Source organism: Callithrix jacchus, chromosome 11, assembly GCF_049354715.1.
Source record: "Callithrix jacchus isolate 240 chromosome 11, calJac240_pri, whole genome shotgun sequence".
In the NCBI taxonomy this organism is placed as follows: domain Eukaryota; kingdom Metazoa; phylum Chordata; class Mammalia; order Primates; family Cebidae; genus Callithrix; species Callithrix jacchus.
In genome coordinates this window covers 84,232,588-84,252,612 of record NC_133512.1, presented here as the reverse complement: position 1 = coordinate 84,252,612, position 20,025 = coordinate 84,232,588, and the positions used below count along the sequence as shown (strand labels likewise).

Below are 20,025 nucleotides of genomic sequence, written 5' to 3'. Positions count from 1 at the left end.
TATTTAACTACTGCACAAATAATGCCACATGCAGTTTTTTCTTTTGATTAGTTTGTTTCAAAGCTTTGATTTTCTCAACAATTTTTTTTCTAGTTGTTACCTCTGGAAGAGATTTCACAAGAAAAAATAATTGCAACTTAAGTAGGAACTCATGCCTGTTCCAAAAATAGTGAGGTTATTATTTAGGAGGGAGAGAAAATGGAAAATAATCCCAAATCCTTGATATTAGCAGAATGTATGCCACTTCTATTCTGCTCCCTTTTCCTTTCTCATTAAATTCAACTAGGACTTACCATCTTTACGTCAGTTTAAAACGTCCTTTCTCCTAAAACATATCAGGCGTAATGTCAGTTTTCTATTCAGAATTTTAGTTCTGTCATTGTTCTCTGGAAAGCTCTTAATTATATTTGCATATTGCATACTGCTTATCACTGCAGCCTCTAATCCCATGCACGGCACGTAAAAAAAAACCCACACACAAAAACAAAGTAAACCAAAACAAAACAAAATGAACAGAAAATGAGCTCTACTTACTTTTCTCTCTCTTTAGAAGTAAGTAGCCTTATCTCTTCCAAAATCTTCTGGAGATACTCTGGGTTCCTCAAATTATGCCTTAATAATCTGACAATGTTAATTTAAGTAACCCATGTAATGATATATGTTCAAGGAAAAATCATTTTACTAACCATTGATTCACAGGAAACTTCTAAATTCATATTGAGTGTTCCTTGTCCCTACTGAAATTATTCAGATTAAAAAGTTAACACAAGGGGGACCTTGTTTCCTCCTAATATAAGGAAAAGACAATCCATTAGTCACCCTTTTCAAAGAGCTAATTGACAACTTGGGCAAGGTAACTTTAGGAAATCTGACTCTCAAGACGCTGACTTGATTCCTATATTTTTATGTAGAGTGATCTGTGGTAGCTGAAAGAAAACGTCTAGGTGGTAGTGTTCATGTCTTCTATCTTCTACACCAAGATGATTAATTCCGTTTTCTTAGCTTTTGGTTGCATGTTGTCTTCATATTCTGCTGCTTCTTTCTCCTTCACTGTTCCCTCAAACTATTATATAATGTGTACAGAAAATAAGTTCAATATAAATTGTCATCAGAATTGGTTTGGCTTTGTGTAGCAAGAAAAAAATCATTTATTTTTTTTAAAATTTCAACTTTTATGCTAGATTGACTGCAAGAACAAATTAACAAGACCAGAAAATAAAGGGTCATCAAATTTTCTGCTCATGATGATATCATTTAGACTATAAGGGCTACATATTCACATGCATATTTTCATAAGCAAGTTGTACACACAATCTGCCTTTGAAATCATTTTTATTAATATGAAATTAATAAGTGAGATTCAACATTAGCAGTTGAGTGCATCCAGAGAAAAACAATGAGGATGAAGGATTTATGAACACTGTTGGACGAATAACTTTTTTCAACTTTTTATTTATTTTAAATTGATACATACAATTATATCTATATTGCCAACAAAGAAATACACATTATATTGATTTTCATTCAACTTTCTCATAATAATTTATTATACAGAACCAGAATCTTCTTTAGTGAATCAGTCAACTTGACAGAACAGCTTTCTCTACAGTCCAAGTTACAGTCTTTCGTTTTGGAACTTATGCTTTTTGAGGAATTATTTTCATCCCCAAAAATGACAAATATAGATTGGAAAATTAGTAGCAACAAACCACAGCTATGGAAGAATTCTATGTGTCTTAGACATTTTTCCTACCCATTACCAAGAAAGAAAAACAGACGACGAAGGAAACTTTATTTAATAAGTCACCCTTTCTTTACCTTTGTTCGGTTTTGCACCTACAAAGATAGACTCTTAGGGGTTTTGTTTGCTTGCTTGCTTGATTTCTGTAACCTCTGATCTGTATTTTCCTTTATGCCTTGATTCTCTTTATTCCTGATCATCCTTATTTTCATACAGAGATGTTCCGTGTTCATTGAATTAAGTGAGAAGCAAATGTACTAGAACTCTTTGTGCATAGTTTCAGTTGGATAAATATGAATGTAGGAAGTATGGCACACAAACTCCTTTTAAACTAGACAGCTGAAAGGAAATAAAAAAGTAAAATGGTCAAGATCAACTGGATGAGAAACCCAACCAGCAGCAATATTCTCCCCAATGATCACCACTGTAAGCATTTCTTCTCTCATTAAAGAGTTAATGCTACCACTCTCAAGTCTAGACATAAATGTATATATCCCCTTGACACTCACTCTCTTTTCTCTTTGTATTATTCTATCCAAACTGGCAGATTATAGGACCAGAATATGTGTATTTATACATACACATATGTGTACACATAAAAATATATATAAATTTATATAAATATATATAGAACAAACATATCTGTGTGTGTGTATATATGTATATATATATATATATATATATATATATATATGAACACATATAGATATAGTTAACTTTATTCATCATTGTCTAGCTGAAACAACCCAACATCTTCCCATTCTACCTCTAACCCCATTCCCTGGCAACTATCATTGTACTATCTGCTACTATGCATTTGACTTTTATAGATTCTGTATATGAGTGAGATCATGAGATATTTGTTTATTTGTGCCTAACTTCTTTCTCTCTTTTCTTTGTTTTTTTAAAAAAAATTTCAATAGGTTTTTGGTGAACAGTTTGTTTGGTTACACGAACGAGTTCTTTAGTGTGATTTCTGAGATTATGACGCACCAATCACCCAAAAAGTATACACTGTACCCAATGTGTATTCCTTTATCCCTCAACCCCCAACCCTTTCCCCTGAGTCCTCAAAGTCCATTGTATCATAATTATGCCTTTGTGTCCTCATAGATTAACTTCCACTCATGAGTGAGAACAAATGATATTTGGTTTTCTATTCCTGAGTTACTTCAATTAGAATAATATTCAATTTCATCTAGGTTGCTGTAAATGCCATTATTTTGTTTCTTTTTAAGGCTGAGTAGTATTCCATGGTGTCTGTGTGTGTGTGTGTGTGCATACATACATACATATACAAATATATATACATACATGTATATGTATGTATGTACATCCATATCCATATGTATATACACATATGCATATGGAGAATCACATTTGCTTTATCCACTCATTGATTGATGGGCATTTAGGCTGGTTCCATATTTTTTGCAGTTGCAAATTGTGCTGCTATAAACATGCTTGTGCAAGTATCTTTTTCATATAATTACTTCTTTTTTTTTTGGCAGATACTTAGTAGTGGGATTGCTGGATGAAATTGTAGATCTAGTTTTGGTTTTTTAAGGAATCTCTACACTGTTTTCCAATGTGGTTGTGCTAGTTCACCTTCCCACCAACAGTATAAAAGTGTTATCTTTTCACCACATCCATGCCGACATCAATTATTTTTGATTTTTTGATTATGGCCATTCTTCATGAGAAAGGGGCTATCACACTGCTGTTTTGATTTGCATTTCTTTGATAATTAGTGATGCTAAGCATTTTTCCATATGCTTAGTGGTTATTTGCAAATCTTCTTTTAAGAACCATTTTTTCATGTCCTTAGCCCACTTTTGGATAGAATTGTTTGTTTTTTGCTTGCTGATTTGTTTGAGATCCTTATAGATACAGGATATTAGTCCTTTGTTGTGAAAATTTCTATAGATTGTGAAAATTTGTATAGATTGTGAAAATTTTCTTTTACCCTGTGGGTTGTCTGTTAGCTCTGCTAAACATTTATTTTGCTTTGCAGAAGCTTTTCAGTTTAATCAAGTCCCATCTACTTATCTTTGTTTTTGTTACATTTGCTTTTGGGTTCTTGGTCATGAAGTCTTTGTCTAAAACAATGTCTGGAAAGGTTTTTCTGATGTTACCTTGTAGAATTTTTATGTTTTCAGTTCTTAGACTTAAGTCTTTGAACCATCTTGAGTTGATTTTTATATAAGGTGAGAGATGAGGATTCAGTTTCATTGTTCTACAGGTGACTTTCCAATTATCCCAGCACCATTTGTTGAATAGGTTGTCCTCTTCTCACTTTATATTTTCATTTCCTTTTGAAGATGAGCTGGCTATAAGTATCTGACTTTATTTCCAGTTTCTCTATTCTGTTCCATTAGTCTATGTGCCTATTTTTACACCATTACTATGTTGTTTTGGTGACTATGGCCTTACAGTGCAGTTTGAAGTTAGGTAATGTGATGCCTCCAGACTTGTTCTTCTGGCTTAGTCTTGCTTTGGCTATGTGGACATTTTTTGCTTTTTTGGATTTTTAAAATCTATGTGAATTTTAGGATTTTTTTTTTCTAGTTGTATGAAGAATGGTGGTGGTATTATCATGGGAATTGCATTGAATCTGTAGATTGCTTTTGGCAGTATGGTCATTTTCACAATATTGATTCTACCCATCCATGCATATAAAATGTGTTTCATTTGTTTGTGTCATTATTATTTCTTTCAGCAGTGTTTGTAGTTTTCCCTGTAGAGGTCTTTTACTTCCTTGGTTAGGTATATTCATAAGTATTTTAATTTTTTTAGCACTTGTAAAAGGGGTTAAGTTTATTATTTGATTCTCAGCTTGGTTGCTGTTTGTGTGTAGCAGAGCTACTGATTTGTGTACATTAATTAGCTAGATTTAACCATTCTACAGTATACATATACTTTACAACATAAAACAATAAATAAGTTTGAAAAAAGTTGTTCATCCAATAGTGCTCATAAATTCTTGATCCTCATTGTTTTTCTCTGGATGTATTCAATTGCTAATGCTGAATATTATTTATTATTAATTTCATAGTAATAAAAATGATAATTTCAAAGACAGACTGGTGTACAACTTGCTTATGAAAATGCATATGTGAATAAATATCCATTATAGTCTAAATAATATCATCATGAGCAGAAAATTTGATGACCCTTTATTTTCTGGTTTTGTTAATTTGTTCTTGCAAAGTCAATCTAGTATAAGACTTGAAGTTTAAAAAAAAGAATTTTTCCTTGCTACACAAAGCCAAACCAATTCTGATGACTAGATTATATTGAACTTATATTGTGTACATATTATATAATAGTTTGAGCTTCATGGGAACATTGAAGGAGAAAGAAGCAGCAGAATATGAAGAAAACATGCAACCAAAAGCTAAGAAAATGGAATCACTTATCTTAGTATAGAAGATAGCAGAAATGAACACTACCACCGAGACATTTTCTTTCAGCTACCATAGATCACTCTACATTAAAATGTAAGAATCAAGTCAGTTTTCCTAAAGTTAAGTTGTCTTTTATCATTCTCAATTACCTTAAGAAAACATTTTCAGATTCTATCCCTTAGATTACAATATTTATAACAAGTCAGTCAGGCAACAGTTTTGAAGTGCCTGTCATTCTCATTGCCATCACATGTATGATCTTGGTAGATAATTTCAGATGGCAAAAAAAGGTGTAATATTTCAATGCTTTGAACAACAATGTAAGGTACTTGCAAGAGAAGTGTGTGTACACCCAGAGTATTATAGTTAGGCTGTAAAACACATCATCATAGTCTCTCTTTTTATGAAGTGTATTCTAATTTCTGGTTCTAAATGAAAGAAAGTACATATATCATCATATGATTTTTGCAAACTAATATTTGATATGATTTAAAAATTAAATAGACTAGATTGAATTTCTTAATTTATTCTGTACAATTTAAGTACAAGGATAATTTTAATCAGTCTTTCTATATTTCTTAATTAGCTCATCCTTCCCTAATTATTACATTAGCTGAAGTTTTCATTAAAGCCTTCCTGTTCCTTATCTCTGAAGGACAGTGTCATAATGAAGTTGAAGGATACATAGAGGACTAAGGAAATGGTAATTTATAATTTATAATTTAATGTGACAAGCTGACATTTTACTTATTATGGTGAAGCCATTTTAGGAGGAAGGGCAATGCATATTTTAAAAATACATGTAGCAATAAGTGACTTGTAAAAATCATAGATGAATACAAGTACAGCTCAACTTATATATCCTTAAATTCTTTAGCCTTCTGTGGGATGCTGGTCCTCCTTTAGCAGTCAGCTAAAATGTCAAGTCTTCATTTTGTGTGAGTGCCAGAAGCCTAGTGCCCTCTGTAAGTACTCTACTACATTTTATCAAGTCTAAAGTGCATATTTGTTCACATTTTAACATCATTGAAGTAGGATATGTCCTACAGTCAACAAAAATCTTGAAAACCACTGCCAGCCAGCAGCAGAAATAGCTTTCTCTGTTAATTACATATGTGACCTTCGTAGATATTCCCAGTGGCATAACTGGCCCATGTATCATCTCGACATTCAAAACATTTGAATGTAAGGATAATTTGAGGAAAGAATAAGAGCCCTGTTCTATAAAAACCTTCCCATGAGTCTGATAGCAAGATTAAAAAAGCACCAACTTCAAAACTAGTATCAATGGCTTGGGAGAAAATCTGAGTCAATAGTAGAGCACTCTTTGGAGATAGGCTGCATCACTACATTGTTGCTGGAAAAACAAATATATTAATGACTCTGAATCAAAAAGGGACTCAGAAGAGTCAGATTTGATATAAAGATACTATAGAACTCTCTTAATTTAATTGCCTATATTTTCAATTTTTATGTACTTGCAAGAATGATATGTAATTTTTAAAGATTTGTGTTTAAACAAGTCTAAAAGTATTCCTTCAGTATAAAATACATATTTAATTTATAAGAAGATGTTCTATGACAATTTAATTGGCAATGATTTTTTTTCTGCATTATAGCAAATAAAATAATGGTGCATCTTAAAATGATAGGATCTTAGACTCAAAAATATATTATGTTTCTAGAAATTTCCAGGGACTTGTTAAATCTTGTAACAATTATTCCTGACTGTATCCCTTATCTTTCTGATGATGCCAAACTTCATGTGCATCAGAGGGCCACTTCTCATGGTCTTCCTTTTTAATGGCATTTTGTCTTATGGGAATCCACAAAGCATTTTTATTTGTGTACAGACTTTCTAGCAGATTTTGCTTCTCTGTCTGTTTCTTTAATATGACCCCTTGAACCATTTGTAACAAAATTACCTGATGTTTTTTGTGGAAAAAAATGAAAATTCTTAGACCTGCTACAGAGCTACTAATTCAGGGTAACTGAGTGCTGGGAGAGTGAACTCTCCACATGTGTGAACTCTCTCCACAAGCTACAGGCTATGGCATTAAGAAAACTTTATTGGAATCTTATGGATGTGAGGAAAATGTTAATGCTATAAAGAAAAAATTTAGCCTGGAATATTTGGTAGCATTGTGATTAGAGATCATTGCTCTACTTTTCTACAGAGAGGTTCTTTCTTGATTTTTCCTTGGTCTTGCTTCTCTCCACTGTTTCAGAAATCAGCTTGTCATGCTAAAAAGGAAACACTCTCAGCTGATACTGAAATCCCATTGATGTCAATAAATAAAAATCTTGCTGAGGTTCCTTCTCATTCACTGTGAAGATTGCCCTCTACATTATTATGAAGGATGCCTTATTTTCTTTATATTTTCCTTCCTTTTTTTTTGTAGGCAGGAGCTTGCTCTGTCTACCCAGGCTAGAGTGTGGTGGTACCATTAAAGTTCACTGCAACCTCAACCTCCTGGGCTTAAGGGATTATCCTACCTCATACTCAAGTATCTGGAATATAGTCAGAAAGCTCCATGTCCAGATAAATTTTTTGAATTTTTTAATAGAGACAGAGTCTTGCTATGTTGTCTAGGCTGGTGTCAAACTCCTGGTCTCAAGCAATTCCCTCGCCTCAACCTCCCAAAGCACTTGGATTACACATGAGAACTAACATGCCTGGCCATTTTATTTTCTTATTGACTAAAATTTCTCTCTTCTAGAATTACATTCTTGCTTTACTTTTCCATGGGTAAAAGGACTATTATAATGTTTCTCTCTGTGGTATGTGTGTAAATTTTTCAAAATTAAAGAACAGTATTCTCCTAAAGAGTAATTCCGCCTCTATTCCTAAATCAATAGATAAAAACATGTGGCAGTAACTTAGAATGTCAGCTTGTTCTTTCTAGATTAAAAAAAATCACTGAAAGAAAATATAATCAAAAATCATAAATTTCAGAAACCATTCTCATGACTTGCATTTTGATCCTATATTTGCACTAAAAGCTCAGTGACACAAATGAATGGGTATTAAGAAATAATACCATTCTCTGAAACACAAAGAAAGTAGATAGATTAATAAATGGAAGTAGGTTAGATTTGAGCATAGTTTCCAGAACAGAAAACTAAAAATAGGCAAAGTCACCAGTTATTCAACGTGATCTACAAATAATGCAAGGAAAAAATAAAATAGGAGAATAATAGTTCTCAAACTTCAGTGTACCAAACCTTACAGAGATAAGCTTCAGCCAAGTAGTTTCTTAAAAACTGAAGAGTTCAACCACCCAGTACTCAGTTCCTCTGAATTATTAGTTCTGTAGCAGGACTAGGAATTTACATTTTTTTCACAAAAACATCATAAGTAATTTTGTTGCAAATGGTTCAAGGCGTCATATTAAAGAAACAGACAAAGAAGCAAAACCTGCTAGAAAGTCTGTACTCAAATAAAAAGAAATTTCCAATATCATCCTATAATAAAATACTACTGTAGTATTTTTAAATCTGGATACATAGTATAGCAATTAGGAGAGATTTATTTTTAAAAATTGAAAGCATTTTATCAATTTTATGAAAAAATTATGTAACTGCCTGAAGGCTTCATTTGCTTGTTGCCCAGATAAAGCAAATTTATCAAGACAGCAGGATTGCAATAGAGAAAGAGGTTACATGTGGAGCCAGCTAAATGGGAAACTGAAGTTTTGTTATTACTCCAATCAGCCTCCTTGAAAATTTGAAGGTGGCTGGAGGAGGTGGTTCATGCCTATAATCCCAACACGTTGGGAAACCAAGGTGGGCAGATTGCTTGAGCCCAGGAATTTAAGACCATGAGCTGGGCAACATGGCAAAGCCTTATCTCTATGAAAAATATAAAAATTAGCTGGGCATGGTGGTGGGTGCTGGTGGTCCCAGCTGCTCTGGGAGCTGAAGCAGGAGGATGGCTGGAACCCAGGAGGTCAAGGTTATCACAGCACTGCATTCCAGCCTGGGTGACAGAGTAAGAACTTGCCTAAAAAAAAGCAAAAAGAAAATTTGGAGGCTAGGGTCTTACAAAGACAGTTTTGTTACTGAAAAGATGTCCTGATCTAGACCCCAAAAGACAGTTTTTGGATCTCACACAAGGAAGAATTTGGGGTGAGTCCATAGAGTAAAGTGAAAGTGATAGCAACAGAAGGCAGCCAATGCCAAGCTAATGCCTAGGTGGGTCGCTGATGAAAGCCCACCTTCAAGCCAAAGACAGTCTAAAGCCTGAAAGCCAAACTACCAGTTAAATCATTAGACCAAATTGAGAATTTGTCCTCCTGGTTTGGCATGCTTTCCTCTAATTGATCCCCATCCTTCCTCTATTTTGCTTACCCACCCATTCCTAATTGGTTTTCTACTTGCCCATGCCCACCTTAGAGTGGTGTCTTTGTTTTAACCTTTTTTGCCTACTCACAAACCAATCAGTATGCCTTCCTCATCCTGTGCCTATAAAGGCCCAGACTCAGTCAGTAGAGAGGGAGATAGCCTCTTTGGGGAGGAAACAACCTGACTTCAGGGTAGATGACCTGTCCTTCCATCTCCTCTCCTCTTCCCCTTTCCAGCTCCCCTCTCCACTAACAGCCATTTTTATCACTCAACAAAATTTTCTGTCTTAACCATCCTTCAATTATTCATGTGACCTTCTTCTTCTAGGAAAATGAACAATAGCTCAGGGCCCACTGAGTGCAGTACCCAGAAAAGACTGTCACATTGGCCCTTTGCCATTGCTGGCAAAGGGCAGCCACCTGACATGATGAGGCAAGGGACCAACTTAATTGCTAACACATCACTATCCATCAGACTGCAGATGGCAGAACTAAAAGAGCACTGTAACACTCCATCTGGGGCTCTTAGGTTCTGGGCACCCTCACTTGGGTACCACTGTGTTTCCCTCGAGGCAACATGCTTGGTCTGGCCACAGGCCCTGTACAGAGCTTGCTACTATGTTGGTGCCCAGAGCAGCTGGCCATATCCTGCACTTGCCCATTTATGTATTCTCTTCCACAAGGGGCTGAGCATGGTGGACTGAGTAGATGGGGCACCCCTGTCACAAGTCCCCCAAAGGGCCTGAGAAAAATCCCACATCAAAAGAAAGTTTATTAAGAAAGTGAAGGAATAAAGGATAGCTACTCCATAGACAGAGCAGTGACTTGAGCTGTTGGTCTAAAATACCTATAGTTATTTCTTGATTATATGCCAAACCAGGGTGGTTTATTCACAAGTTTTCTGGGAAAGGGGTGGGCAATACTTGCAGCTGCGTGATCCTTCCTTTTTTGGACCATGTAGTGTAACTTTCCAACATTGTCATGGCATCTGTAACCTGTCATGGTGTTGGTGGGCATGTCTTTTAACATGCTAATTCATTAAAATTAGTGTATAATGAGCAGTGAGAATGACCAGAGAACAGTTTTATCACCATCTTAGTTTTAGTAGGTTTTAGGCAGCCCGATTTTTCAGCAAGGTCTTTATGAAGGCACCTGTATCTTGTGCCGACCTCCTACCTCATCCTGTGACTTACAATGCCTCCTCTCCTGGGAATGCAGCCCTGTAGGTCTTAGCCTTATTTTACCAAGCCACTGTACAAGACGGACTTTCTCAGGTGTAAATGTCTCTGACAGTTTGACAGTGATGGCTTAGGGAATGGGTGCTGCTAATTGGTTGGGGATGCAATCATAGGTATGTGTAAAATGATTCTTGTGTGCTAAGTCCATTTCTGGCTGGGGCTACAGGACTGGTTGAGGCCAGAGTCACAGGTTTGGATGGACCCATTCAGTCATTCAGAGACAGAGAAGCCTAATAAGACATCTCAAAAGGCTGATCTTAGGTTCTACAATAGTGATGTTATTTACAGGAGTAATTGGGGAAGTTGGAAATCTTGTGATCTCCAGAACAATGGCTGGTAGAGTTAACTATGAATTCAGACTCTCTCATTCTCCTAACCTGGTGGACTTTCATTAGTCTTACAAAGGTGGTTTAGATTTTTGGGAAGGGCTTTAATCATTTAAACTATCAATCAAATTTCTCCCAAAGTTAGTTTGGCCTATGCCCGGGAATGACTAAGGGCAGTTTGGAGGTGAAAAGCAAGATAGAGTTGGTTATGTCAGATCTCTTTCATTGTCATAATTTTTGCACTGTTAACAATTTACAAATACAATTTCAATTATTCCTTAATATTTAATGATCTTCAAAGAGTAAAGAATCTTAGTATAATTTAATTATGTTACTTCAAATATCAGTTATTTAAAATATGTACAGACAGAGTATTACAGTCTTGGTCATGCACACTCTATTTGGAGTTCAGTGAAAGCTAAATTTCAATAGTTTAGCAAGTATAGCAGAAACACTGTAGGCCTGACATTTCATGTTTCTCCATGTTTTATAAATACAGACAGCAACATTAACATACATTATATTCTGAACAATCAAATATTTTTTAACATCTTAAAAGGTGTGTGTTGTTATAAAAAGATGATAAGGATTTTGTATGGTATTATATTCACATATATAAAAAATAAACAAGTCCATAATTGTTTAATGTTGTGACATATGAGAGCAAAATATATTATTTTATTCAAAATTATATAGAAAAATTTATTCTCTCAGTCCAGCATCAACATTGAGTTTCCACAAATGTCAATTGAACTGTCTTATGTGCAAGGCACTGTGTTAGTAGTTATAATGGACAAAAATATCTTTGCTTATTATCTAGCAGCAAAGAGAAGAATTTTAATAAGTACGACAAATATTATACTTTGCAGCTATCTTCCCCCCATACGTCCTTACATATAAATATAAAATTATAATGTATAGAACATAAATTTGGTATTGGGCAAGCCATTAATCTCTCAGACTCTCCATTGCTTTATCTGTAAAACAGGAAATGTATTACTTGCCTTGTAAAGATTTTATGAGAGTAAATGAGATAATGAATGTAGTTCATAGTAGGTGGCTTGTGTTGATTTTTGCTATTTTGAGTGGTCATAGACTACTTTGTGTTTTTGTATATTCCAACTGCAATCATCTCTGTAGAACACTGTTTGGTGCCTTAGAAAATTATGCTGAAATTTCAAGAGGGTCAGCACAAAGTGAATTAATGAGTTGAGACAAAGATTTAGAGACTTCTAAAATACAGTCTTTAAAAAGTCATTGAAAGTATCATTGGAAAAAATATATACTGAATTGTATCATTTTGAAAAATGGCAAAGTATCAAAGTAAAGTCATTGTCTCTGGGTTAATCAGTTTAGTTTATCAGTTACTAAACCTGGAATGTTAATTTGCTGAGCCATTGTATTAAACTTCTAACCAGTTTGCATTTTATAAAATAGAGTCTTAAATACATTGTTTGGGTTTCTGAATGATAGATATAGTATGCCCTGATTAAAATACAAGAGGCAATTTCTTGTATTTTATATTTATATATTATATTTTATATAATAAATAAATATTAAAAAAATTTTATTTTTATATATTTATTTATTTTAAATTTTTTTATTTTTTATTGAGTTTTAGGTTTTGGGGTACATATGAAGAACAGGAAAGATAGTTGCATAGGTACACACATGGCAGTGTGTTTTGCTGCCTTCCGCCCCTTCACCCACATTTGGCATTTCTCCCTATGCTATGCCTCCCCAGCTCCCCACCCCCGCTGTCCCTCCCCTATTCCCCCCAATAGACCCCAGTGTGTAGCACCCTCTTCCCTGTGTCCATGTGTTCTCATTGTTCATCACCCTCCTATGAGTGAGAATATGTGGTGTTTCATTTTCTGTTCTTGTGTCAGTTTGTTGAGAATGATGTTCTCCAGAGTCATCCATGTCCCTACAAAGGACACGAACTCATCATTTTTGACTGCTGCATAATATTCCATGGTATATATGTGCCACATTTTCCCTGTCTAGTCTATCATTGATGGGCATTTGTGTTGGTTCCAGGTCTTTGCTATTGTAAACAGTGCTGCAATGAACATTCGTGTGCATGTGTCCTTATAGTAGAACGATTTATAGTCCTTTGGATATGTACCCAGTAATGGGATTGCTGGGTCAAATGGAATTTCTATTTCTAGGTCCTTGAGGAATCGCCACACTGTCTTCCACAATAGTTGAACTAATTTACACTCCCACCAACAGTGTAAAAGTGTTCCTATTTCTCCACATCTTCTCCAGCATCTGGTGATCACAAGAGGCAATTTCTAATTGAGAACTAGTTTGCTTGATAAAATATCACTTTTATATTGCAGAAAAATTCAAATGGATTATAAATAACACTTTCTCTTTTTATAAAATACAAAATTGATACTAATAATAACTCAATGATTTTGGAGGGAGGGAACTTTTAGCAGCTTTTGTATATAATCATGTCAGCTTCCACATTATAATCTTATTAAGAACAACCCAGGTTTTTGTTGTTTTCCAAAAGTAACACTGTTTAGTAGATTTCTATTTCTGCAGCATTTTTTTGAAGCACATATGTATAAAAGAGTAATACAGATGTTGAAGGTTTCCAAATGCCTTTTCATGCTCATCCTCTTCTTTGTTGTCATTAACCAATAAATATGCTTCATTTTTTACAATTCTTGTCAAAATCTGAGTCGTTTGGAATGCCAGAACTATTGTGACCAACTATTTTTGGCACCCTAGAATCTCTAAATGTCTGCATATATGTGTTGTAAATATTTATTTCAGATTCATGTGTTTGAAACATTGAAAAGTGAATCTAGGTGCTCTAGTGCTCTCTCTCTCTCTCTTCTTGTACTATTTTTATTGTTGTTTTACATTTTTTGTCTTTGTTTTTTAATTTGACTTGGCTCACTTCTTAACCTAATCCAGTACATGTTCTGAAACAGCAACAATATCAATTTTTAACAAAAATCTTGGTTGAGTAAATACCTAAAATACTTAATACAAAGGTATTTTGTCCTGGAAACAGCAAATGGATTAAAGATCAGTTGCTAAACAAATAACTGTCAGGTGCTTTAGAAGACCTGTAAAAGCAATACTATTTACCCCCTACAGGCAGTATTTAATTTCCATTATAGAAGATAGCAAATGTTGCCCACAGAATCTAAGTTTCAGATCCGTCCCTGATGAAATTAATGCAAATAACTACCCTTTGTTCTATGACTATTGGTGAGTTAAAAGCAAAATTGACAGGAAAGCAAATTGAGGTAGACAGCAAAGAATAGAGGCTCTTAATATTCAGAAAATACATTTTCATTATTCAAGAATACTTAATCAATGTAATGTAATTTTTGAAACACAAGTTGACCCTCCAACATGTTTGAACTGCACGAATCCACTTATGTGATGATTCTCTTTCACCTTTGCCACTTGTGAGGCAGCAAACCAACCCCTCCTCCTCTTCTGCCTACTCAATGAGAGGGTGATGAAGATGGAGACCTTTGTGATGATCCACTTCCACTTAATAAATAGTAAATATATTTCTTTTCCTTTTGACTTTCTTAATAACATTTTCTTTTCTCTAGCTTATTTTCTTGTAAGAATACAGTATATAACATATACAACAGAAAACATGCATTAATCAACAGTTTTTGTTATCAGTAAGGTTTCAAGTCAACAGTAGGCAATAAGTGGTTGAGTTCTGGTGGAGTCAAAAGTTACACAGGGCTTTTCAACTGTGTGGTGGTTGGTACTCCTAACCCACGCCTTGTTCAATAGCCAACTCTGTGTTTTTTCCTTTAAGAAGTCTCAAGATGATCATTTTTTAACTGACTATCTTATAGTAACTATCATTTATATTACAGGTATTTAAATTCTAGATATGGTAAAATAAAAAATGAACCAACTCTCTTATAGTAAGTAACATTTATGTTATAGATTTTTAAATTCTTGATTCAGTAAAATTAGAAGATGAAAATTGTAAAAATGATGGTTAAATACTATATCTGATAAGTTACATTTTCAGATTAAATAATAATGGTGTACTTTCACATGATTTAAAAAATGTAGGTGTAACTAAATTAATGCAATATGCAAACTCTCCATTATTTATCTGTAGAATCGCATATTTATATATTTAGGCTGACAAAACAGCCCTTTCATCTTTTCATTAGGAAAATAGGAGATAACCTTATATTTGTGGTTGTTTATATTTAGGGTACTATTCACAAGGGTTAATTCTTGCCAGAGTCCAAAAGCATGTGAGAGGTCAGGCCAACAATACCTGATTGGTTTATTGTGAAAATAGTGAAACTGACAGAAATAGGGAAGTCAGGAAAGAGCCTCCAGTTGGGAGTAGAAGCAAATAATCAAAAGTAATATTTGGCAGACTATTGGATTCGGTAGCTAAGCCTAACAAGCAGGCAGGACTGGGAATTAGGACAAATTATATTCAAACAAGTTAAAGCATTTGCCATTTTAAGAACCTTCAAAAAGATATTCTGGAATAAGAAGTATAAGTTTACCTATCTATTCTAATGCATGCATTTATACCATAATCATTAAACCTCATCATTCTAAGTTTCAAAAATTTTTCTTAACATATAACTTGAAGACCATGGTCTATATTTAATATTGACAACGTTACATGATTAGCAGTTGCAACAAACAGAAATGTAGTACTTGTGACAACATTTTATGTTTTTATTTTAATATTATTATTAAAAATAATAATAAAGTTTTATTTTAATAATATTCTTACTTTGCATCAGAATTAAATCAAGAGGTAGTCTGCATGACCTCCTAAAGTTTCTTTCAATCTACTAATTCATGATTCTAAAAGAAATGTGCAATTCTCATAGTGCCAGGATATGTAAATAACTCTATCCTTTAAGAAATAAATAAAAATAAATACTTTCTCACTTGTATATTTAGGTCCAATTCATGTTTGCTTCACTGCTTCCAAAATCCTTGGCATTGTTCCAAGCTTGTAAGAGGAGACTTGGTGATGGGTGCACAATATAATTATACTGCAGTTGAGCACCTTCTCTCCCACCACCTGAAAATCAGAGGAGTATCAAAGAATTTGCGAAAGAGAGTTCAATTCATCCTTACTCATGTACCTAGAAACAAAAGTGCTGTATATAGGATAATAGAGCACATGTAAATTGATAACTGTAACAAGCTCAAAAAACAAACAAGAAGCATAAGAATTTATGTCCCTTCCTCCAATTCTGCTTTCTAAAGACAGGTCTTTTTTTTTTTTCACCTCCTCTCCCAGCTCTTCAACTCTCACTGCTGATTCTTAGGCATTGATTTTGCTGATTCGATGGATACAGCAGAAAAGAAAATGGAAAGAATGCTAGAACTGGAGTTGCATTACATTGGAAAAGGCATGGAAATGTCACTGAGGAAGAGATGGGCATGAAAGGTATTGGGACTGACATCAAAGAGTGGGTGGGGTAAAGAGTGCATTTGAGAAGAGAGTAGAGAGGAGACTTTTGGGCTGCCAATGGGAATGGAATTCGGGTGGAGAGAAGTAAATAAAGCATACATTGCAAAGTGTTTTTGCTAGAGCAAAACATTCACTTCATAGTGTATCCTTTATTCGCTTTACAATGTATGCTCTGCTTATACTCCCTCCTATTTCTTCCTTAATAAATTTCAGTGAAGATTTCTTAACACAAAATAAATTCCAAGATTTTGTAATTTGTTTTATGATTTTTAAAAATTACAGTCAAAGGGGCCCTAAAGAAAGACCAGAAGACTCAGATATTTTCAGGCTTGTCAGAAACAGGTATTACATAAATACAAAGTCAGATAAGTCAAAACTCAACACAGGAACTTGTTTTCCCATCAGAAGTGCAAATCTAATAAAATAGAATCATTAGGGAGAGAGACTTGTCCACTAAGTAGATTCTGTCTTCTGGGTAATTAATGTGTCTGAGACTCCAAACCTAATAATTGTTTAGAGATGAACTCAGCAAGGAGGAAAGAATGAGAGGAAGAGCTTTGAGAGAGAGAGAGAGAGAGAGAGAGAGAGAGAGAGAGCGCAATGGAAGGAAAAGATGCTGAAGAAAAGTCTTCCGGTTTTCCTGCATAAAAAGACTGGCTGGCCAAGTCTGGTAGTTCAGACTGCTGGAAGAGCTCTTCAAAATGCCTAGAGTAATGGCCTTGAGTCTCTGAATTCTTGAAACAAACCACATGTAATGGATACATGTGAAGTGATAATGCAATTCTTTGAAGGTTGTATACGATATTAGGAGTATGTAAAATTATTTTAATGGTTATCCTGCCAGGCAGTATTCTATTTATTAAACTTAATTTTCTTAATGCTCTAGTCAAAACTAGGAAAAACACTTAGAACTGAACAGGCTAACATGGTTCACTTGTTGCATGTCCTTTAAGTATTTCTCCTAACACAATACATATTCACAATGGAAAACAAAAAATTCCATATAAAGAAAAAAAAGAAAACTAAATCCTTTACAGCTGCTCTTAACATTTTAATATGTTTATATGTATTTATACATATTTAGAGTATATAGTGTATGTATATATACATAGTACATATATCTATACAAAGTATGTATAAATTTAGCATATAATGCATACTAAATATGTGTAAATATATATAGTATATCTCCTACATAAACATTAATATTTCTTCTACAAATGTAACAATATTCTTGTTTATAATCTTGTTTCACATATAGATAACCTTTCCACATCAAGGAAGAAAAGTTTATAACATTGCTTTAATTATATAACTGTATCGTAATTTATTAAAAATGTATATTTAGGTTGTTTCCATAATCCATATGTCATGGTGTTATGGAATTCTGTCTTCTCTTAGGCTCTTCTAGAAGCAAACTTAGCAACGATTTGAGGACAATTAATGTATTTGAGAGGTACAGGGTAGTGGGAATTTAATCATAAGTCATGGTTCACTAATACATGGTATGTTATGAAACCCACTACCACTGTAGTCAACTGGAGCTTAATCCTACTTGGAAAACTCTGAAGTCTAATGTAAAACAAAGGCCTTAAAAATATCTGACAGAAAGAGGGATGGACCTGGGGTATCTACATATCCAATCTGAATGCTCACAGTTGAAGACTGTTTCCAGGAAGAGGAGAACATTGATTCCATAGCCCTTCCAAGCAGCTACATAGGTGGCAAAGCAGGCTTCCATGGCAAAGAAAGCTCTCAGGCAAAGAAATATTGGTTCTAGACAATGTAAGTAAAGCCAGTGTTAACTTCAACCATAAAAGCAAGAAAACAGGAGTGGAGCTCCAAAGGTATCTGTGACAGTCCATCTCTTATACTACACAGATCCACCCATGTGCCACATTAATTTTATTCCACCCTGTTATCTCTTTTCCAGTTTGGTGGACAGTCATAATTTCTGAATAAAGAATACAGTAGCAGAGTAAATACTGTCACCATTATTACAGCTGTCACTGCTGCAGCTGGATCAGACACCACAATTGATATTTATCATCTCCCGTCTATTCCATTCGTTATCTCCCTTCTATCCCATTTCATCTCCATCTTATCCATCTCTTCACCCTTGGCCAGCACATCCACTGACCCAGAAGATTAACCAAAGCTTTTATCTCTGAGGAGCTTCAGCCCTTACATTTTTCCATCCTTATAAAGCCATGGTTACTACCATTGACCATTTGCTATCATTACTGGTTATGGTAACAATGCAAGGCATCTCAGTGAATACTGTGGGTTTTAAACATGCTACTGCCTGCCCCTCTTATATGGCTATAGTAACTCTATCTTCTCAGGACAGACAGAGTCAATTGCTTCTGCCAGCAAAGTAACTTCTCTCTTGCCTGCTTGTATTTGGATAAGAAGCCTAAAATGATCAGGTGGCAACTATAACTTTAGGTTTGGTGAAAATTACTTCCTGACTTGGTAGAAGACTTCTCTCATCATGTCTTCTGAAAACCAGAACCTCTAGCCTAACAGAGTCTAAAGTTGAGGGAATGGGAAATACAAATTCCTCAGGTGGATCACTGGGAAATATGGTAGGAGGCCATTGTTATTTTCACCCTTTGACTCCAGATATGTATATTTTGTCAACTATGAACAAGGCAATAGTAATATTTCAAAATATATACTTCATCCTGAAGTTTTCCCAACATCCTAGAGTGTTGTTTCTAAGCTGGAATGACTTTCAATATTCTATCAGGCCAGCAGCTTCAAGGCAATGAAGTATTTGAAAGAAATAATGAATTTCATATGCCCACTGTTGTACCTTCTTTGCTTGATAGGGTGAAATGGTTTGACTCTGTGTCCCCAGCCAAATCTCAAATTGTAATTCCCCACATGTCAAGGGAGGGAGCAGGTGAGAGGTGATTGGATGTGGGGATAGTTTTCCCCAATCTTTATCCTGAGAGGGAGTTCTCACAAGATCTGATTATTTAAAAATGGCAGTTTCCCCTGCACACTCTCTCTGTCTCTGTCCTGCCACCATGTAAGACATGCCTTGCTTCCCCTTTGCCTTCTGCCATGATTGTAAGTTTCCTAGGGCCTTTCTAGTCAAGCAGAGATGTGAGTCAATTAAACCTCTTTCCTTTATAAATTACCCAGTCTCAGGTATTCTTTATAGAGTTGTGAAAATGGACTGATACACAGGGTTTCCTTGATATTAGGCAATGTAATATGGGGTTCACATGCCAATAAATTATGTTCTATGAGCCCTCGAATAGTGGTGATGGTCACGATAAGCAAGATAAACCTATTCCTAGAAGACATATCAAACTTAGGCAGGATGAACAGTTGCCTTCTTAAAAATGGAGGAGATCCACAGTGGCTGGATGGTCTTGTATTAAAGGTTGGCCTTTGTCTTAGTTCATTTGTGCTGGTATAAATTACCTAATACAGGGTAACTTAGAAAAATAGAAATTTTTTCTTGTAGTTTTGGAGGCCGGAAAGTCCAATATCAAGGC

At 34.7% G+C, this 20,025-nt stretch overlaps 1 long non-coding RNA gene across 1 annotated transcript in view; it reads left to right on the top strand.

The window, feature by feature from the left end:
* Positions 1-20,025, top strand: part of LOC144578280 (uncharacterized) — a 252,199-nt gene that overhangs the window by 118,800 nt on the left and 113,374 nt on the right. Inside the window, exon 3 of the long non-coding RNA XR_013523755.1 lies at positions 16,340-16,489. This is a non-coding gene — a long non-coding RNA (uncharacterized LOC144578280). The remainder of the gene's footprint in view (positions 1-16,339; positions 16,490-20,025) is intronic.